Source organism: Dermacentor andersoni, chromosome 9 (assembly GCF_023375885.2).
Source record: "Dermacentor andersoni chromosome 9, qqDerAnde1_hic_scaffold, whole genome shotgun sequence".
Classification (NCBI taxonomy): Eukaryota; Metazoa; Arthropoda; class Arachnida; order Ixodida; family Ixodidae; genus Dermacentor; species Dermacentor andersoni.
Window position 1 is genome coordinate 75,387,380 of NC_092822.1, and position 23,319 is coordinate 75,410,698.

At 48.5% G+C, this 23,319-nt stretch overlaps 1 long non-coding RNA gene across 1 annotated transcript in view; it reads left to right on the forward strand.

Annotated features, from left to right (window-relative positions):
• LOC129384101 (uncharacterized) overlaps positions 1 to 13,761 on the forward strand; it is a 75,350-nt gene extending 61,589 nt beyond the window's left edge. The window contains exon 3 of the long non-coding RNA XR_008611880.2: positions 13,649 to 13,761. This is a non-coding gene — a long non-coding RNA (uncharacterized lncRNA). The remainder of the gene's footprint in view (positions 1 to 13,648) is intronic.
• The last annotated feature ends 9,558 nt before the right edge of the window (positions 13,762 to 23,319 follow it).

Consider the following 23,319-nt stretch of genomic DNA (forward strand, 5'->3'; position numbering starts at 1 on the left):
ACTTGTTTTGAATGACGCTTCTACAGTTATCGGTCGAACCGCCTCACGTAGCCACTTCTCTGCTGTGCTTATGTGGGTGTTTTTCTAACCTTTCGCGGTGAGCGCAGTACGTCTAGAATCGCAGAGTCCTGCGCTCTACGCGGTTGTATGGGATTGGCGGCCGCACAGCATTACGCAGTTCGCGGAACTGTCAAAACTTATCAACAAGTCGAAAATAACTGATATTCGAAACTATAACATGAGAAACACTGAAGAAGCCGTAAGAAATGAACGCAGCCTGAAATCAGTAAAGAAGAAACCTGGGATAGGACAAACCATGATCTATGCACTAAAAGATAAGAAGGATAATATCATCAGCAATCTCGAAGATATAGTAAAAGCAGCGGAAAAATTCTAAGCTGACCTGTATACAGTACCCACAGGAGTCACGATACCTCACTTAGAAACAGTAATGAACAGGATACAGAAACTCTCCTATAACTAGCGATGAGGTTAGAAGGGCCCTGCAAGACATGAAACGATGAAGAGCGGGAGGAGAAGGTGGAATAACAGTCGATTTAATCAAAGATGGAGGAGACATAATGCTTGGAAAACTGGCGGCTCTTTATACGAAGTGTCTATCGACTGCAAGGGTCCCAGAAAACTGGAAGAATGCAGACATTATACTACTCCACAAAAAAGGAGACGTTAAAGAATTGAAAAATTATAGGACCATTAGCTTGCTCCCTGTATTATATAAAATATTTACCAAAATAATCTCCAATAGAATAAGGGCAACACTGGATTTTGTCAACCAAGGGAACAGGCTGGCTTCAGGAAGAGATACTTTACAATGGATCACATCCATGTCATCAATCAGGTTATCGCGAAATCTGCAGAGTACAATAAGCCTCTCTATGTGGCTTATATAGATTACGAAAATGCATTTGATTCAGTAGAGATACCAGCAGTCATGGAGGCACTACGTAATCAAGGAGTACAGAACGCTTACGTAAAATGCTTGGAAAATATTGCTATATGCGTGTGGTATTTGTTTGTTTGAACGATGCGCGTGGGCGCCATCACTCCAGAAAAGAGGAGGAAGAACGAACTGGGCTCGCGCTGTGAATCTAACCGGTCAGCGCTGCAACCGTTGTTGTAAATATAATCTGTAAATAGTTTCTCGTCTTACTAACTCGTCCTTCGTGTAAGAATATCTAAAGAGGTTCTACAGCTACCTTAATTCTACACAAGCAGGGAGATACCTATAGAGAAAGGGGTCAGATAGGGAGACACAATTTCTCCAAAGCTATTCACTGCGTGCTTAGAAGAATTCAAGCTATTAAACTGGGAAGGCTTTGGAGTAAAGATCGACGGCAAATATATCAGCAACCTTCAGTTTGCCAATGACATTGTTCTATTCAACAACAATGCAGACGAGCTACAACAAGTGGTTGGAGACCTTAACAGAGAGAGTGTAAGAGTGGGGTTGAATATTAATATGCAGAAGATGAAGATAATGATAAATAGCCGGGCAAAGGAACAAGGGATCAGGATCGCCAGTCGGCCACTAGAGACTGTGAAGGAGTACGTTTACCTAGGTCAATTAATCACAGGGAACCCTGATCATGAGAAGGAAATTCACAGAAGAATAAAAATAGGTTGGATCGCATACGGCAGACATTGCCAGCTCCTGACTGGAAGCTTACCATCATTATTGAAAAGTAAGGTGTGCAATCAGTGCATTTTGTCAGTGCTGACATATGGGGCAGAGACTTGAGAGCAAGTTAAGGACCACCCGCCATGGTTGCTCAGTGGCTATGGTGTTGGGCTGCTGAGCACGAGGTCGCGGGATCGAACCCCGGCCATGGCGGCCGCATTTCGATGGGGGCGAAATGCGAAAACACCCGTGTACTTAGATTTAGGTGCACGTTAAAGATCCCCAGGTGGTCGAAATTTCCGGAGTCCTCCACTACGGCGTGCCTCATAATCAAAAAGTGGTTTTGGCACGTAAAACCCCATAATGTAATGTAATGCAAGTTAAGGACCGCGCAAGAGCGATCGAACGAATGTTGCTAGGCATAACGTTGAGAGAGAGAAAAAGAGCGGTTTGGATCAGAGAGCGAACGGGTATAGACGATATTCTAATTGACATCAAGAGGAAAAAATGTAGCTGGGCAGGTCAAGTAATGCACCGGTTAGATAACCGTTGGACCATTAGGGTTACAGAATGGGTACACAGAGAAGGAAAACGCAATCGAGGACGACAAAACACTAGGTGGAGCGATGAAATTAGGAAATTCGCGAGCGCTAGTTGGAATTGGTTGGCGCAAGACAGGGGTAATTGGAGATCTCAGGGAGATGTCTTCGGCCTGCAGTGAACATAAAACAGTATGATGATGATGATGATGATGATGGAGGTGGTGGGCCCCCCCCGAAAAAAAATCCTGGGTACGTGCCTGCTTCGAATAATTTGACGCTCAGCGGTGGACACCCGATATGGGCTCCGATGAATAGGAAGCGCATCGCCAGTATTTATGCCATGAGTCATGCCAGTGGCTTGGCCCAAGGGACGGTTCTTGGTGTTGAAATTGTCAAGGAAGGAAAGCAGAGCGTGTTGGAGATCTTTAGTTTGCTGGGGTGTCAAGTCAGAAGCCATGTTTGATTTAATGTCGCTGTTTGTGCATGAATAGGACTGCTAACGAGCCGGCGAACCAGGTGAAGCGACCACCGCGAAAGCTTCCACTTTGTGTTCATCGAAGGCACAACGCAGGGCGTGTGAAATGCCTTGCAGCAGCACTTGCGGTGTCACGATGAAATTAGTAACAGGAAGGCAGGTTGAGTTCGCCACTATAGATAGAACGCTATGCCGTACCGTGATACCGTGCATGAGGAAGATTCCAGTAATGGGCGTCAAAGCATAGTCACCATCGTAAACTCGTAAACTAGAGGCGACTGCACCAAGTAGGCCTAAGTCAACATCTGTGGTGGCAAGCGGGGGTACTCGCCGCCACAGATCCAGCTCGGAGGTGGGTCAGCAGTGTCCAGAAGCGGAAGATCAAGACGGAGGTGCTGGGCGAACGGTCTATAAGGGAGGAGTGCGCGCCCAGGAAGTCGAGGCCCAGGATCAAGTCATGCGGGCATTTGGCAATGACGGCGAACAGAAGAAATGTGTGGCGATCATCAGCGATAGAAAAGAGGAGCGGTGCACGTTGCGACAACGGTAGCTGTTGCGCCAGCGGCGACAGGCACGACTTCAGTCGTCGCAGGTGTCTGAATTTTCTTGAGGTTGGGGCGAAAATGTGCACTCATGATAAAAAGGTGTGCCCCAGTATCGATGAGTGAGTACACCGTCGATCTGTACATCCAGAAGGCTCTGTTTTGTAGGAATCGTCAATGCAGGACTTTCGTTTCGTTGAAGCAATGGAGCACCACCTCTTGGAGCTGCAGTGCTTAGTTTTCTATCTGGGAGCGTCGCAGCAAGGTCGGGGATGATGGTCGGTGGGGCTTGGGGGAGCGAGACTGGCTACGTTGGGGTGATGGCGAGCTGTAGTATCGGGGCTTAGCCACATGTTCTTGTGGGGCAACTTGGGGGTTCTTGAGGAGCGATAGCGGCCAGGTGCACTAAAATAACCGGGAAAATTCGTCAGTGCTGTAGAACTCCAGCGACTTCGGCAGTGGCAGCTGCAGATGTGGCCGACGCGGTGACAATGAAAACATATAGGCTTTTCCTCGGACGTTCGCGATGTGAGCGAATTCTGGAACTGTAGAGGAAAGTATGGTGCGGGTCAAGGTAAAGTTGCAACATGTGGGTGGACGAAGGAGCGAGGAGCCGAGGAAGTAGAGCACATACACATGTTGGCAATCTCATGTCGGACGATGGCTTTGATAAGGGGGATAGAGACCAAAGGTGGGCCGAATAATTTAGGACCCAAGTTAGTTGGATCGGTTGCCTCGTGTCACGTTGAATGATACGCGTAATATTATCGCAAATTCATGCTGGGCAAAAGAGATCATCACACGATGATACTGCGGTATTCGGCAGGCGCTGGAACTCCTGTGGGATGCGTTGGCTTTTGTTTTTGCCTTTTAACGCCAACAATCGCAACTTTTGTAAACGTAAGCAAGTAGAAGGATATCGTCGGCAATACCTATAAGGACGTGCGTAACTTCGTCCGCCTCGATCATGTTTTCGTGGCCTTCACGGCAGAGAGCTAAGCCGTTTTGTGTATTAGCGGCATGTGATTCCGTTGGCATCTGCACGGGAATGGGCAATTCCTTCTTGGCAGCGAGCTGTCGACCCAGGGAGTTCTCAAATAAATCACAAATCTTGTGCTTGAAAGTGTCCCAGCTTGTGAGTTCGTGATATGGGTTTGAAAGAATACGCGAGGCGTTCCGGCGAGGTAAAAGATAACGTTCGGAAGCATGATAGCAGAGTCCCACCTGTTAGTCAGGATGCGTTCGCAGAGGCTCAACCAGACATCGACGTCGGTACCGTGAGCGCTTCAGAACACGCCAGGATCTTTGCGGGTGGAAAGCATGACGAAAGTAGTTGTGGTAGGCAGGGCGTCCGGTGTGGCCATGGTTGATTCACCACAGGCCATGGTGAAAACTTTAAATTAGTGTCCGCTGCGGAGCTCCATGGCGAGGACAGGAACCGCAAGCCTGCACCGATGGTGTTAGGTATAAATAGGCGCGGGAATTACTATATACAGGTTTATTTACGAGCGCATATGCATGTAGGTGCTCTTCAAGATGTCTGGTTGTACTTAGCGCTTGGTTGGCTCCAGGCATCCTTTCTTTAGTCGTCCTGTAAGAGCACCCGCGGCTTGTTAGTGCGTTCACCGAGCGAAAAACGGCTCTGTTGTGAGGTTTCGCGAGACCACGGCATAGTGCTAGCGAAACTTGTTTCCAGTTAATGGGTTAAAAGCGCGATGCGTTTTTGTCGGTCTCTCGGACGCTTTGGTCATTTTAGTGAGAAGAAATGAAATCTGGGGCACGTAGAATTTATGATTTCCAATGTCAAGCAATGCTCGTGCTTAAGCCTCACATCCTCAGAAAATACAGTGCCCACCCTTTGCCGACCCTTTCTGAAGCCGCTGCTGGCGTAACTACTGCTATATTGAAGCCTTCAGTTGAAGCACCGTAGTAATTGGCTATCACGCTGGAGCTGACGGCGACGATGAGGCAAATCGCTGCACCCGTCGTTATTTCCCTCCCAGCGCCATGAAAATAAAAGGTAAAAGAAAGTAAGAGAAACACAGAGAATAAGTAAAAGACGTTTTAAGTGTAATTGAAAGATCGCGCGACTAAATTTTTGGTGACAGCATGAGCTACAGCACTAGCTACGCATGTCTTCACGGCGCGCCACCAGTCAATTCCTGCAAGGTGCTGTGTGATCAGTGGCCGCACCGTCTTCCACTTGCAATTTTCACAAGAAAAATGTCTTAAATTGCGATTTATTATAGGCATTCTGAGTAAGAAGAAAAAGTCGCTCTTTCTCCCGAAAGGAGAAGCATTGATTGCGACAACAAATTAGTAGACAGCTATACGAATTAAGGGTAGTAATTTCTTCGGCCTTATAATCTTGAAAACTATCGCTTAGAAACTAGATTAACAAGCGTGGTGTCATGCGGGCTCAAGCAAACTTGAACGAATCTCACTCGATGACCACGCACGCTCGCTGTCAAAATGCTCGAGCTGTGGCTTGAGAGAGAAAGCGCGGCAGCAGCAGCGAGAGGATTGACCTTCGTGCTGCCTCTCGCTTCAACACGAAATTCGCGGCAAGAAGACAGCGCACACGAAGCTCTCATCACTCGACGCACTCTGTCCAACGCATCGCAGATCACTTTGAAGGTATGGCGTGCGCGGCCGCGCCATAAGCAGCCGTCGCCGAAGTAGAACGCTTCCCGTTCCTTACACCGGTGCCTTGCGCGCGACTGAACACGGCGTGCTTCCTGCCCGTTTTCCTCTCCTGCGAGCTCGAGATTGAGTCATCATTGTGAGTGCACCCACGCAAGCTTTCGCTCGCACATACAGCGTGCGGCGCGCGGCGACGATGTTATCGCCCTTGTACTTTATGCGGAACACGGTGACATCGACGGCAGAAATGCGCGTGGAGTGTCGATATAATTGCTGTCACAATAAAATTACATTATTGCATTCCAACCACCCGGGAGCCGCACGCACACACGCATGCACGCACACACGCAATCACTTACTCACTCACTCGCTCTCTCAATTTCAGAATCATGACAATTTTTTGCGATAGCAATTATATAGACACTCCAGGCGTATTTCTGCCGCCACTGTGAGGTTCCGTGTGAAGTACGAGGGTGAATCGTCGCCGCGCGCCGTGTGCTGAATGTGCGAGTGAAAGAGAGCGAGGGTGAGCCAGAGACGCAACTCAATCTCGCGCATGCATTGAGGAAATCGGAGAGGAAGCACTCCGGGCAGCCCGGGCGGGCGATATATCTTAAAAGCCGAGGGAAAGAGTCCGTCGTGCGCTTTGTTTTGACGGCTTAGTTCGCGTTGATGGAAGACGCTGCACGAAGGTCCATTCGCCCGCTGCTGTTGCCACGCTTCCTCACTCCAGCGTTTTCACAGCGAGTTTCCGCGATCACCGAGTGAGATGTGTTCATGTTTGCTTGTGCGCGCGTGACACCATGCTTGTTAATTTAGTAAGCATGCCTGTGTTTATAACTTTATATGGCCGATAAAAGTACTATCCTTTCTTTGTATAGCTAGCTGTACAGTAATTTGCTATCGCAATTGATGCTTCGTCTTTCGGGCTAAACTGCGACTTTTTTTTATGTCATGATTGATGTGGCGGATGGGCCCTGGAGGTCTGGTCCAGCGTGAAGGAACAGATCCGTGGGGTCATTAATCGGCTTAGGCGGCCGGCAGGTATACTAGCAGAGGCGTCGTGCGACGTTGACGTCATTCGAAAGTGGCAGCACGGAGGCGGTCTCAAGATACTTGGTTGTGCGATGGACAAGCGGGCTATAACTGACTGCCATTCATCCCGAGAACTTCCTGAAGCGCAACGACAGTTGACTGTTACCACAGGTGAACGTTCGGCTTTAACTTCCCGATTTCTTCAAGATTAAATGTCGGTTATTGTTTGGTTTGTTACCCCTGCTTTGCTCCACATGTGCGATGACCTTTTCTGTGTATATTTGCGACGCCTGTTAATTGAGTTTTCAGCTGCGAGCAAGTGCCTTGTCATGCCGTTCCTCTTTCCTTTGCTCTACGAAAGCTTCAAGAAGTTCTCAAGATTTACACATCCCAGGTGGAAATGACGGTGGATACACTGAGGCGTGCGGATTGCGAATGCGTCCCGCAGAGAGCACCATGAAGTTTGTTGGCAACAATCGCGTGTATAGACCGCGTATGGGCGACGATAAGGAGCGATAAGGAACTGTTAGGGTGGTCAGTCATGCATGACTGCTGCAGAAAATGAGCGCTACAATGACGCACACACAAGACACGGGGACGAACAGTAGCGCCTGTGTTCGGGCCTTCTTTGTGTGTGTGCGTCTACTTTAGCGTTAATCTTTCTCGACGATAAGAATTCGTGAGGACGGAAATTTAGGCTTTGTAGAAGAAGAAAAATGTCGTTGCGATGGCCCGCGAGTGATGCGATCGTATCTGAAATTGCTCTTGCGAATATGCATTGAGGGTTCAATTTTGTGATGGCTGCATGAAACGCACGAGGATAGGATTACACGTGCGCCAACTACCAGCTGGCCAGTGGGAGTTAGCGCTCGCGTTGTCCGTGCCCGTGTTTTCTTGTGTCCGTGTGTGTTTCACCCAGTCTGACAAAATGAACCAGTACAAACTACCCCATCTTTCAGTTCTTGTGCGATTATTTCAGACAGCGGATGACTAATTTGCAGTGAAGGCTCAAACAGAGCAGTGCTCTAAAACGCCAGTGGTCCTTGTGACGAGTCGAAGATCAGGGCTGACGTGGTCTGTCGCGCTTTTGGCGAGTGTTGCTTATGCGCTTGTCAACATATATGTGCTTAGCTTCTCGTTAGCGTCTTGCCATAGAGAAAAAGATGCAGATAGATGCAGACGCAGATGAAAAAGATGCAGATAGGGTTACATATGCGGATACATATTTTATACAAACAATGGTACAGTGATGCAAATGATGATACGGAAAGACAAAGAGAACGAAATAGAAAAGGCCTAAAATAACACAGATCTGCTAAAAACAAAGTTCTTTTTTCTTTAACTACCACCTGCCATAGAAGGCGCTATGCGATGACGACTGATAATGACGGCGTCGTTCGATTGGTTCTGGCAACCGCACGTCTTCAAGCTCGTACCTTGGGTCTTGTAAGATTTGTAGGACGATCTCGCCGCTGCCACCAGTTGAAGGAGTTGTAGGTCGTAGAGAGGAACTTGGGAGGAGCTAGGCGTACATGGTTTATTTACAGTATTTACATTTTAAACAAGAGATACATTCGCACACTCTAGCGTGACTCCCAAATGGAGTACGCAAGACGAAGCATACAGCATGCGAGCACGAAGCTCCAAACACACTGACAAGCACATTACGAGCACCCTCACAGAGCACGAGCACACCCTAGCAGCGACAAACAGCTGCTTATAAACACTCCGTGTTCCCTAGATCCCTAGGTGAGGGAAACGTTCGACCAGTCAGCGTAGAAAGTTCTCGTGGCCGGCCGTGGCCTTTGAGGGAAGGGGGTAGGGGGTTTACACACACACATCCCGCACAGGTTTCACGGCCCCCTCCGAGGTGAGACGGGCTTCGCAGAACTCGGGGCTTACGTCGTGAAAGGCGCGTTGGTTCCCCGAGCTGACCGCCGCAGCGTGGCCGCCGGTTGTCCATTGTCTTGCGTCCTGTAGTCGCCACGAGTGTCAGCAGACTGTGACGAATCCTGGGGCTCACGTAACGCAAAGCACCCTTTTGTTAGGATTCAGCTCTTCTTGCTGCAGAGAGACCATGTCGGCGGTGGTGGGTTCGGTAACAATAGTTGGTCCGGCCATCGCGTTTAGTCACAATGGTGCCGAGGGGGTTTTGAAGCGGCACTTCGAGGTCCCTACGAAATGAGTCACCGCAGCAATTGTGATAGGCTTCCATGGTTCTCTTCAGGGAAGCTCGCAACGCTCGCAGCTGCAGCTGGCTGAGAAAACTTGCATGTTGCCACCTCGGCAGGCCATTCCTAACAGCCTCCGGACGTTCCAAGCGTCGTTAACGTCCAGGGTGTGTCTCAGCGTGGATGTAATAACGTTTGCTTTTCTCTTGGCGTCAATATGGAAGTGGCCGGTTTTCAAAACCTTTTCACGTGTTGTTGCATTCTTCATTTGCGGCACACCTATAGGTATTAGTGTCACTTCATTTTGCTTGGCATTTTTCATACATTGTTACGTCCGGCGATGCAACAAATTCTAACGGTTCATGCTTTGACCTTGCACCCAGTAATCTTCAGTGAAAGCTGAACTATATAGCCTATAGAACATAGAAATAATTACTGTGAAACATGATTTGCCGGGGCCAAATTCGCTTCGTCAGAAGCAAGCACACAAACGGCGACAGTTTAGCTTCAGTTTTTCATCACTAGCTCACTCTAACGCAGTCTCTGTCAGAAGCAATTCTGGATTTCTACTAAGGTTTGGCAGCTTCGTTCGAAGGCGAAGCATTGAAACCGATAGCAAGGTTTAGCGTTGCGCTCCACATATCTCCTCGGACGGTGTACTAAGACACGCGGAGGTGCCGTGCCGGCGCGACGCGGAACGGAGGCAACTGCTGCTGCACAGGAGAAACAGCGCCCCGGTAGCTGCCAGGCGTCACGGAACGCAGGCGCTACCAGGAACGCGGACAGCAGCTTTACACGCACAGCATAGGGAAAGAAATTCAACAAGAGGGGACACTTGGCAAAAACTGACAACAGGAAACACGTCACGCCTAGTGTGAACTGGCGTGGCTAGTGGTTAGTTGACGCTAGCATAAAAAAAAAGAATGTGAAATGAACTTACAGACAACGTTTTATTTTTTTTATTCTCTACCACTAAAACTAAAAAAAAGTTTTGCATGTAAATGAACCTATACTTTGGGACTTATTTTTCTTGCGTTGCCTAGCAACAAGCTAGCGGCACGACAGACGCGCGTGCATACGTCATGCGCCAGACATACCGAAGGAGCGAGCGATCGAATCCGGCTGCGCATGTGAAGCTCGCGTGCTCGGCGACCCGTCTGTTTTGGATGCAGCCCGTTTTTTGGGCTCCCAGCGTTTTCTTGCGTTCCGTCTGCATTTCGACTTGGCACCGCTGCACTGCTGGACAACAGCAAGGTGAGGAATCATGTTTGACAGTCTGCGACGCACTTCAAGCACATTTAGGCTTACTGCACAAAACTGAACCTATAAAGTGACGCAGTTATCGAAAAACAGCTCCGCCGTCCATGGCTAGTTAATTTGAGTTACTTACTCGTACTGGGAGATGTTTGCGACGCTTTCTATGAGCCCAAGCATTATTATAACTTATTTTGGTAGTCTTTGGGCACGCTCGCCGCACCTGGCTTTGTGACAAAAAGCACCTCGACCGAGTGACGCAATTTCGCGTGTACTGAATCTCACCGGGACAAGTTTTGGCGCTTTCTCTGACCCCAGACATTATCGTAACTAATCTTGCTATACTTTTTGGGGTACTTTTCAAGCACAGTGGCTGCGCTTGGTGTAGTGGCGCAGTTAGCGAGAACCAGCTCGGCTGTGTGCCGCAGTTTCTCGTGTACTGAATCTTACTGGGAGAACTGCGTGACGCATTCTCTGAACCCAAAAATTATTGTTGGGATGCTTTGGAGGCATTCTTGCCGCGCCTCCGTTTGTGAAGCTGTTAGCAAAAAAGCAAGTCAGCCGTGGGGAGTTAGTTCTGCGTGTATTAAAATTTATTGCGATAAGTTTGTGACGCTTTTTATGGCCCTGCAACAACAAATACCTTATTTCGGTACTCACGCTTGTCGACACCGTGACGAGCGATTGCCAAAAATGATAACAAGGGAGTGTGTTGCTTGTGCCGGCAGGACGCGTAAAAGATAACACCGAGGAGCTCAAGAACTTGACATTCATGTCTTCTGAGCGACTGAAAACAGGTTTTGCACCCACGACTCTGTCTTGATTGCGACTAGAAGGCATTCTGCGAGTGTGTAACATGGTCCTGCTGAGAGCCTGTGTTGTGGCCACTTCTCTGTACTTGGAGTGCCATCGCGTCGACCGAGGCGAAGTTGTTTTGGAAACGCGCAGTCACCCGTGTATTTGTGCCCCTAAAGTGCAGGAAATAATGCCCGGGAAGGGACGGATGCTTGAAAATTGGATGTTTTCTTCATATTTTATGGCATTGTTTGGGAGGAGTCTGTTTGCTACGAACTGTATGTAAAAGTGAATTTATCTGTAATGCCGCTCATTCACCACTTACGCATGTTTCGCCTCTACACGCCATATTCCTGTTTGGTCAATATACCAAATTGATATATCCTTGTAATTTACTTATTTTTTTCAGCTGATGGCATCCGGTGGAGTTTCGTACGGCAACGACTGCTGCTTATACCTGGTGCCAAAACTTTGGATGAATGCACAGAAAGCGCGGAACGAACGTTTATATAGAGCAAAATAAGCATTTCATGATTTTATAAGACGTCTTGCGTTTTCTTTATGAAATTGCACGTGACACAGATTCGGTGGAGGCTTGTAAAGATCGTTCGCAATCATTTTTACTAAATAATAAAACGATTCCGCGCCAAGGCCGCGCGTGGTTCAGCAGTAGACGCGAAAAAAAAAAAGAGAAAATAAATAAATGCCGCGCTGATTAGCAGAGCCGGCGTGGCGTGTACCAACTGGCGTTCAAAACGCGCGCGCCCAAAACCGAAACCGGAAGGTTTTAGTCCCGTCCGCTTGGTGCGCTACAGTCGATTCGGCCGCTGGGCGTTATGGGAGTGTCCGCTCCTGTATAACTTTCTCTATGCGCACAGCTGCTTAGCAGGAACGTTAGCCTGTGCGCACCACGCTCGTGCCAGCAGCGGAAGCTACACCGTTGCCCTGGCTCCGCTGCAGGCCCGCTGAGCGGAGTGAGATGCTGCGCCTATTCGGCTTCGTGCTGCCAAGCACACTGGGGCTCTCTAGAGACCTTCTAGCCTTCCAGGCATGGACTGCGCAGTTGCCGCCGATGCCGTGACTGCACGGCGACGACGACGCCACTGCTGACTGCACCGACACGCCTCGGAAGCCCGTGTAATTGCAAACCGCAGTAAAACCAATCGGTCGCTATGGGCGGAACACGCAAACGCTTTCGTCTATGTACGCCGCTGTCGTCAAACGCGATCGCAGTCTCCGCATATGCAAACCGAGGTGCTGTTTTGACAGAGCTCGTCGTCTTTCGACGAGTCTATAGGTGTAATAGTTGAGGACAATCACGTTAGTGCTTTCTTTTTTTACAGCGAAGCCGTTAAGCGCTACTTTTCCCACCATCGTTTCCACGTGTAGAAAAAAAATTGGAGGACGCTTAAGCTTCGCCTTCAAGAGTGGAACGCGACAGCGTTCCCGTCAACCTGCCAAGGGGTGTAAGACAATGCGCTACGGCACAGCGATCACTTACGAGGCGCCCCTGCATCGGACTTTGCACCCACCAATCACGCGGTGAGCTTCGAGCAACGCAGCGTTCGGTGCGGCAGCGAAACGTGCGCCTGAGCGAGCGGAACGAAACAAAGAACTCGGTGTCTCGGAGGGGGAAGCTATCTACGCGACGCGCCTCGCACCGGTCCCCGCACAGCCCCAATGCGCGCGTGGCGCGCCACCTGTCGGGGCAGCGCCGTACATTCCGAGGAGGGAGTCGTCTGGTTTACCGCAAGATGGCTCAGCGTGTGCGGAAAGCGCAGAAGAATTGTAGCGGAAACGTACTTCGCTACGCGTTTAACTGCGACTTCTGTAATTTAGATGCTCATAATTACCGATATACACAGCAGTATCACTTTCTACGGCGCATTTCTAAGGCAACACCGCATTCACTAGAGGCGCTTTTGTCCCACTTTGAACCATCTTATGACTGGGTGTTTGCGTCGCCGTCTCACACTCCGGAGACCCTGGTTCGATTACCACCCAGCCCATCTTGCAAGTTGTTTTGATTTATGAATTGCCTTCCAGGATTTTTCACTCACTGCCAATGCCGCCGACACCGACGACACCGCTAAGGAGCAAGAGCTCCTTAACCCTGTCACGGTAAAGAACACGAAGATAGTATACAATGCTGGGCCGACCCGTGGCGGAGGTGAACCAGGGGCTAAGCACTCCCCATGCGTGGGCCGATCCCGAAGTTAGTGCAATGCCGGGCTGATGGGTGGCGGAGGTGCAGTTCGCCATTAAGGTGCCCACATACACAGCCTCGCTCGCAATCCTTCACAGAGCGGAAGTGCGCCGAGTTTCTTTTTTTCGGCTTTTTAAGCTAGTTGTGAGCGTCGTTGTCTAGTTGAAACACACATGCGGAAATTTGGTGTTTGCCTTGCCCGCACTTTGCCTTGTGCCAACTGAACGTGGCGCCAATAAACCATGTGTCACAGTACCTGTAAGTAACGAGGCAGATTTATTTCATTTGCTCACGGAGTACCGAGGTTTGACCCATGTACTAAAGAACGTTCTTATTTTTGGCACAGGCACTTTTAAGTGGCGTAGAACGAAGTATTTCAACCCAATTGCAGTTCGCTGCTGTACGTTCCAGCCTACGTAACAGAATTGAGTAATGCAATAAAGTGTGACGTACCGGAAATTAGCGAATTTTGTGAATTTGTTACTTCGAGTTGTAAGTACAGTTTTTGCCAAAATATCCCACCGCTGATCACGTTTTACTCAGCAGAAAAACTTCAGTACAAATGCCTCATGGTTAAAAACAGTGTCAAGGTATATATATATATATATATATATATATATATATATATATATATATAATATAAGCAGCGGATGTACTCGTTAGGCTGGCTTGCCAAGCGCACCAGCGTCGCCGCGGATCCTTGTCGCCGAGCAGGCACACCACAAGAACAGTGAACCCTGCTCACGCGTGGAATTTCGTGGCCTTTCGGCTTCCTGCGGCCTCGCCTACCTGCCCTCAAAAACAGGGTGGCAAGGACCATTCGCCGATGTTCCAAACTTCGTTGGCATCTCTTTTTCTTGAGGAGAAATACGCGAAGGAATGCTCTCCTCTGACGGAAGCCCCCTGTCGTGACGGTGACGGGAATGGGCGGATAATGGCGTTGGGAGTAAGGCCTTGCAGTTTCCTGATTTTAACAAACAAAATAAAGGAGTCCCGCAGGGGCGCCTTGAGCACTCAAGGCGATGGTGGGTGGCGTCACCACGGTCCCCGAGCCGCTGGCCCACTGGGCCTAATGACACGTGACACGCGCTTTTGAACAGCGAGTGTGTCTTTGCAGTGAAACCATGTCACAACGACCACGATGTTCAGTAGGCAAAATGTCTTAAGGCATACGGGTCCGAAGGGTAGTTGTTACGAGGCTGATTGATGAATAATTGTGGTACCTTGTAACCACCGAGCGTTGTTAGCAATAAGCGTGTGTTCCACGCGATAGCCACGTTTCTTAACATTGTCACAAAGAAGGAGCTGAACGCTGGGAGACAAATATGACTGGTTTTTTTTTTATGTAATGTATATGCTTAATGAGAGCCTGCACGCTTCTTTGCACCGCTTGGAGACACTACTCAAGACGCGCAGCTGTGATCTTTACTATGTAGTCGTTAAAAAGTAAAGAATCGCAAAACTGCGTAGGGATATCAGGTGAATTTGGGTACTGGGCACGGGCTTAATTTATCTCTCGTTTATTATCGCTTTCCTGGTTCATCCATAAATCGCACCTCGTCCAAGGTGAGTGTTTTTCTATTTCGAGAGCTTCGCTTGGAGCCACTAATCAGGGAACAGAGCAGGGATCGTGAATGAATTTTCATGACCTTTACGAAATTATACTTAAATGCTTTAGAGCTGCATACCTGCACGTCAGTGACTAGTAGAGCATTACGTATTTCGTCGTATTAAGAACGCCTGGAGACATTCATAAAGCTATAGAGATTAATAGATAAGAAAAAAACTGAAAAAAAAACTGAGAAAGAAAACTAAATGCGTTACAACTGCCTTCGCAGACATTCGTAACTGTATACGCCACTATTTCCTCGTTACGATGTTTTGCAAGCTTGTCTATTTATCACGCGATATGAGTAGAAATTTCCTAGTAAAACGAATTACGAATATGAGTAGAAACAAGTAGACAGTAGAATCTTACGACACGTCCAGAACTAATACCATGCTTACCTGCCTAGGATAATGATCACGAGAAATTCGACCTATCTATAGCAAATTATTAGGAGCTTAAATCTATAAGGCATGCGTTACATTGCATTGCCGTTGTAAAAGCAAGTTAACACGCGGTAGGACAACGTCATATTGTAGCATACCGCAAACGATTATAAGGCTATTGTGCTTACGTGATTATGTGCTTTTTGTTTATTGTACACAGATCTGATTTTGCTTTCTTTTGCTTTCTTCTTGCTTTGCAGACGCTCGTCACTCTGTAAACGATATTTCGTGAAATTCACCTTAATTGCAAACGCTTCCCGGCTGTGTCAGATTCTTCTAAACGTATCCGAATATACGACATGTTTTTCTTGCTGTGCACCTAACGTAACTGTCTGCTGCTTTCTGCTTTGCCGAATTTAGTGCTTTTTTATATCGCATAGATGACAATTCGTGACAGAAAAGAGGGTCCGTAGATTCTAACAAAAAATTATGCAAATCCAGCGCATATTTTTGGAACCTATGGGAACCGAAGCTTAAGGGAATGGGTAATTAACTGCTATAAATTTGCCCATTTTATTCTTGCGTCCTGGGAGTCAAGGAAGCTGGTGCCTGTTCGTGTTCTATCACTCATCCGTGCGACGTAGTGTGCCAACTCTTATTGGCTGGTATTTCTTTACAGTTTACCGCCGCTAGAACGAAGTTACCTCTATAACGAAGGATTGATTATGTCCCTGTAGAACTCCTGTCTTTCATACCTATTTTGAACGCTTCTACGAGAAAAATTACTACAAGGAATTCATTCGCTTTGTACAACTCAGAAATTTACGCGGCTGCAACAGCTGATTTGTCGCTTCACAACGAACGTCACGTAGCGGAGCCGCGACCAACATTCGCAGCAGCCAACGAGCTGCGTTCGGCGCTATGTTGCCAACGGCAGCGCTAGCGACGAACTTTACGAGCATGCCGACGTCTCTGAGTGTTGCTGTCCTGCTGCACTGCTCCACAGATTCAGCTATCGCAAAATTCGCGCGCTTCTTGCTGCAAGATAGCTGCGGGGTGCGACGGCTGACGGATACGTCTCTGTTGATGACGACGAGACGATGGGATGGTAATGGACGACCAACGACGCCTTCAAAGCCATCTAGGGCGGAAAGGTTGCGAATGTCAACAATGGCAACAGTGATGAGGAGCCTGTGAACGGACCGATAATTTTGACAGCAAGGGAGGCGATAGCGGTATTCCATCACCTGCAGCTTTACCTTGCACCGCCCTCTCGTTTCATCACTGAGTTTGTCGTCAACCTCGGTACAATAATATCGGCTGCAATCACACCTTCAGTTAGAGGTGCGCAAATGAGAGAACAAAAAATGACATATTGCCCCTAGTCTCTCCTTAATTTATGCAAAACAAATGTTTGCTGTTGTTGAACCTACTTGGCCTGCTTTATTGCGAGTGGTACTGTACGAGATTTTTGGAACAAAGTTTGTGTATAAGGAGTAATTGTTAGGTCCCAGTAATTTCGTTATAAATGCGTTAAATTGCATTTTTCAATGTACTTTCCGCTTCTCGGTCGATCCTCCGTGGTGAATATATGCCATAGTATGGAAATCATCATCGTAATCAACACGGGGCGGTCATCTGAAAGAACTAGCTGGCAAGATGGCAGTACACATGTGATTCTGGCCGGGCTGTTGTGGTGAGTGGCTGAAGTTAAAATCCCGCCAGCGGCCACGCTTCATTCCTTTTCCTTTTTTTTTTTAGGAGTGAGGAGAGAACTCGGCGAGAACCTTACCAGCGACCGACTGACCGGCCGACCGACCCATGCGATACCAAGGGATGGTAGGCAAAGGAAACTTCGCTTTAATATACAGTATAAATCAATATAACAAAGCATGTAATACTCGGTGCAACGCGAGAGAGCAATTGACATTTTATATATATAGGGTGCCCTATCATGCACCAAGATTTAAAAAAAAAATATGCAAATGCCACGTAGCAGGACAAACCGAAGTCATATTGTTTCCCGTTGCTTGGAGGTACTCAAAGTATTATTTTTTTTGAGTTCAGCCTAATTACATACTGGGCCTTAAGGAATTAATGAAATTTCGAATATTATAGTTAGATGAAAAGTGTCAATGAGAAAATTGCAGAGCGACATGAAAAAGTCCGGATATAATTTTCTAAATAAAAGTGTCTTTTTTTTTGAGCGTGAAAGAAGTCTTTCAGGCACCAATTTACTCAAAGTGCCTCGAGTGACGAGTCAAATTACATATGTGACCGCCATCGCGTTGGAAGACAAAATACATCCCACATTAACACAATTGGAATGACGCGGCGTTGAAGCCTGTTATATTAGGGCACATGTTATGCGACGCTAATGTGCTGCAAGGGCCGGACGAACAGGGTGCTAACCATATAAATTTCGCACTGGTGTAACGAGTCATTTATTATGCTTCACTATGTCTATAAATTGTGCGTGTGCATTGTAATAATATAACAAGAAAGAAGCGTAGCGTATGGGAGTCGCTCTCTAAGCAAGCCCGAGCGAAATTACACCGCAACAGAACAGGAATGCTTTGCGCTGATCTTCGCAGTACAGCGCTTTCGGTCAAACATGTAGGGACCCCCTTTCACCATCCTCACAGACCATCACTCTTTGTGGTCGCTCGTCAATCTGCGAGAACAAGAAATGGCAAATTGTGCCTGTTTTAACCACGCCATAGAAAATAACATGAACATTCTTCTTTGTCCGCACGGACATGTACGCCAAAGACATGACAGAGCCGCACGTGCTACGAATCGATAATTGACCAGTACTGCTCATAATTATTCCCAATAGCGGTTGTAATAATTGTGACACTGTAGGAGTCGGCGCTACGGCGTGATACTTTTCACTGATGGTGCATAGCTATCGCTAGATGAAAACGGCTTTTACGTCGAATTAACAACGCTGCCAAAGTCTTTTATACGTTGCGACCACTTAGGCGTCTTGTTTCAGGTTTCACACACACGCGCACACAGTTCCTGCAGGAATGATTCATGTTGGACACACGTGAGTACATTGCGCGCATTGCGTTCCAGATCTGCGTCGCTGGATTAGAATGCGGCATAACCCCCCACGGACGGTTCTGGGCCGTCGACGACCGCAAACGGTATAGAAGAGGGGGCGTCATGATGTGGTCCTGCAAAGACTTTCACATTGATCCTCGCTGCTGAATGAGTCCTTGCTGTCGTGACACCGGTGGTTGTACGTTGTCTCAAGGTTCTCGATGCAAGTTCCCCTTTTGTGCAACTCACTGGCGTAGATGTAGGGGCGCGTCATCTCGTTGGCGTTGCGGGCCTTTTCTTCGTTTGGCCGGTGGCAGTCAGGTCCCTCCCTGCCCAGCACTGGGGCCACAGCTCTTGGCCTCCCACTGGTCCTTCGTGTAGACGACATAGAGCGGCCTTTTCATTTTCAGGTAAGCTTGAATGCGCGCATATGGAACGGACATCGTAGGATGACTGATAGAATAGGTCAGTAACTTCTGAACACAAATAAAGCACAGGTTTCACAAAAAGATGGAGACTTGCAGTCTTCGACAAGGTACTAAGGAGAGAAGTCCAGAAGGACCCTTCACCGAGGACTCTTGTTGAGACGTCGGCTCCGGCCTCACGCCTTTCTTGTTCGCCCGCTATCACAACAAGCGTTAAATGTTGCAGGCTTAAACAGCGTGAGGAGGGCGATGACAGAGATATATGTACACACGGTATCTCCGTCCATCCGTCAGTCCGTCCTTCCTGGCGCGCTATTTAAACTTGCGCGGTGTGGCGCGTCAACTTGTCGATCAGAATACTTCTCTGTTATATGAACTAGATCAGCTTGGTAATGAATGGATGAAACAATCTCATTGCGCATTTCTCTTTGTGCTGAAGAAAGAGCGCAAGTGTATTCGCGCGCAACTTTCTGGGGCAAGGAAGTGAAATTGACAGGGGCGGAGCTTCTGCGCATATATTATTGCGCAAAGTAGTCCGGCAGTGTCAGTCAGCATGTTCAGTTTCCGGGAACAGATACTGAACAATCGTAGATCGCTCCTGCGAAGTTTGCACTTTTGTCCCTGCGCTGAATAGAGATGCGCTCGTCTAAGTCAAATTGCGCCTCGAGTGGTATACATTATGTATTATTTTATGAAACAGCCGTACAAAATGAGATTAAGCGGTTTCTGTTCATCTGCCTAAATTACCACCAATATGAGACTATGGACGTGTTCTCAGAAGCGCTGTTAGTGTCGCGCCACCCGCCGCGGTTGCTCAGTGGCTATGGTGTTAGGCTGCTGAGCACGAGGTCGTGGGATCGAATCCCGGCCACGGCAGCGGCATTTCGATGGGGCGAAATGCGAAAACACCCGTGAACTTAGATTTAGGTGCACGTCAAAGAACCCCAGGTGGTCGAAATTTCCGGAGCTCTCCACTACGGCGTGCCTCATAATCAGAAAGTGGTTTTGGCACGTAAAACCCCATAATTCAATCCAATTAGTGTCGCGCCATTTGACTCCGTAGCTTTCCTTTCACTTCCATAGCAAGCTGGCCGTGATTATAGGCTACCCTTCCCCGTGGATGAGTTCATGCGCCACCCATCTGTGTACACATGTCCTGAATCTCGCTCTCGGATCTACCATTACTCACTTGCACAATGTATATATATATATATATATATATATATATATATATATATATATTTAAACTATGGGGTGCTACGTGCCAAAACCACTTTGTGATTATGAGGCACGCCGTAGTGGGGGTCTCTGGAAATTTCGACCACCTGTGGTTCTTTAACGTGCACCTAAATCTAAGCATACGGGTGTTTTCGCATTTCACCCCCATCGAAATGCGGCCGCCGTGGCCCGGATTCGACCCCGCGACGTCGTGCTCAGCAGCCTAACACCATAGCCACTGAGCAGCCACGGCGGGTTGTACATATATATATTGTGCAAGTGAGTAATGGTAGATCCAAGAGCGAGATTCAGGACATGTGTACACAGATGGGTGGCGCAGAGTACCCCCAGATAACGCGCGCGTACTCTACTTCTTCTTTCTCTACCTCAGTCGCGCAGTGCTGCGACATTTTCCATGGCGGCAGACGAAGCTCGCTGAGCGAGTTAAAGAGACCTGTGATGGTAATGCTTGAGTCTGGCCACGTGAACAACTTGAGTCGCACGGGAACGCTGATTACTTGCCGTCACTTTGGCGACGAGATAGTTCATATCACTCAAACGACTGAGAATAACGAATGGTCCAGTGTAAGAGGCCAGAAACTTGCAGTGCAATCCCTTTTTGTGAACAGGTGTCCACAACCAAACATAGTCACCCGGATTAAAGCTGACGGGGACGGGGATATGCCGCGCATCATAGCGAATCTTGCTGTTGCCTGGGGAGGACTACATGCTACATATATGAGATGCGCCAGTCGACGTGTTTCTTGAGCACGACACAAAGTTTGGGCGATGGAAGGATCTTTTTGACACGATAACGGTAGTGTCCAGAAAGCTCTGGGGAGTGCGTGCGTACAGCAAAAAGACCGGAGCATAACTAGTAACTTCGTGCTTGGCACTATTGTACGCCTGTGTTACAAAAGGTAAGACGGCGTCCCAATTTCTGTGGACAGCAGCGACATACATTGATAGCATGTTGGTAAGGGTTCGATTCGTCCGCCCCGTGAAGCCATTGGTTTTCGGGTGGTAAGGAATGGAATGACGATATGCAGGACCACAAAGCCGAAAAAGTTCTTCAATGACATCGGCGGTGAATTGCCGTCCACGGTCACTGATGACAACCCGCGGAGCGCCGTGACGGAGTATGACATGATGCAACAAAAATGAAGACATCTGCTGCACGGGCAGATAGAAGAGCCGCCGTTTCCGTGTAGCCAGTAAGGTAATCTACGCATACAATAATCCAGCGGTAGCCAGCTGACGTCTTTGGCAGCGGGCTGAGCAAGTCGGTGCAGACGTTTTCAAAGGGTAACGTCGGTGGCCTAATTGGTTGCAAATAGCCTGCTGGAGCCGTCGTCGTTTGAGTGTGGAGCTGACAAACAGTACAGCTGGCGACATACTGTTTCGTTGTTTTCCAGAGCTTGGGTCCGAAAAATCTCTGGGGAAGTCGGTGCAGTGTGCTTGCGAAGCCCAAAGTGTCCGGGCGTGATATCGTCATGCATGGAATGAAGCACAACAGGGCGCATGTATTGAGGCACAACTGGAAGCAATGGAGGACCATCAGACGAGTAATTTTCTTCCTGCAGGAAACGATTAGAAAAGTAAACGGTGTTGTTCCTGCTGGGTCACGTGCTGCTGTCCGTAGGCATTTCAAGGTAGGGTCGCAACTTTGCTCGCTCGATAGGACATCCTCCTGAGCCACGAATTTGCGGACGGATGCGTCATGAGGAATATTTATCCTATGCGACTGATTATTTCTCGCAACGTAGGGTCATGGTCTTATTCTTCACCGAAGTGAACCAGGTCCGACACGGAAGAAATTGGTGCCCTGATCAGCGTTCTCAGGGTTGCCGACCGGATAGCGGGACATGCAATCTGCATCCTGGTACTGGCTGCGGGATTTGAAAACGACCGAATATGAACATGCTTGTAGGCGCAGGGCCCATGGGCCAGCCCATTCTGATGCAGGCGGTGGGATTTGAAACGGCGGAATAGCAACATGCCTGTAGGCACAGGGCCCATCGACCAGCCCATTCTGGTGCAGGCGGTGGGATTCGAAAGGACGCGCTCTGAGGAAAACTCGCGCTCTGAAATGGAATAATTGCGATCAGAGGCTTATAGAGTGCGGCTAGCGTAGGCGATGGCACGGTCATGGTCACGTTAGCGTTGTGCTAGTACTGCACGAACTCCATGGCTACTTGCATCGGTATGGACCTCTGTAGGCGCAGCCTGGTCAAAGTGGGCTAGTATCTTAGAAGTCAGCAAGCTGATGAGGCGCCAGAACACAGAAGCCTTTTCCGGGCCCTATGAAAAAGGGACGTCTTGCCTAAAAAGCTCAGCAAGTCGCATCGCCATGTTCGAAAAATTCTTCACGAAGCGGCGGAAGTATGAACATAGCCCTAGAAAGTGGTCGACATCCTTTACAAATTGGGGAACAGGGATTTCTCGACAGCGCAGAATTTCGCCAGGGCTGGTTGTACACCATTAGCGTCTACGACATGGCCAAGAACGGTGAATTAGCGACGTTCAAAGGGACATTTGGACGAGTTCAGGTGCAGTCCGGCCCGAAGAAAGGCATTGACGATGGCTGTAAGCTGTTCTATACGAGTTTTGAAAGTTGGTGAAAGAACGATGACGTCGTCCAAGTAACATAAACGGGGACCATTTAGAGCCTGTGAGCTGGGAGTCCATGCGCTCAAAGGTGGCCGGAGCGTTACGTAAGCCAAAGGGCATAACCCTGAATTGGTAAAGGCCGCCAGGTGCTACCAATTGCGCTTATTCACGGTCCACGTCCAAAGCAATCTGCTAGTACCCGACCTGTTAATTGATGGAGGAGAAACAGCGGGCACCATGCAGGCTATCAAGAGCGTTATCAATGCGTGGCAGAGCGTACACGTCCTTTTTAGTAATTTTGTTAAGATGTCGATAATACACACAGAATCGCCCGTGCCGTCTTTCTTACTAACACGAGAGGGGATGCTCAGGGACTAAGATGGCTCGATGAAGTTCTTGGCGAGCATCTTGTGAACTTGACTTATAATGATTTGACGCTCAGTAGCGAAAGTTCACCCGATATGGGCTCCGTTGAAATGTGCACTCATGATGGAAAGGTGTGCCCCATTGTGGATAAGTGTAGTGACTTGTACACCGTCAATCTGCAGATCCAGGAGGCTCTGTTTGATTGGGATTGTCAATGCAGGATTTTCGTTTGGTTGAAGCAATGCACCACCGCCTCTAGGAGCTGCATTGCTTAGTTTTCCGTCATGGAGTGCCGTAGGAACGTCGGGGATGACGGTCGGTGGCGCTGGGGGGAGCGAGATTGGCTGCGTTGGGGTGA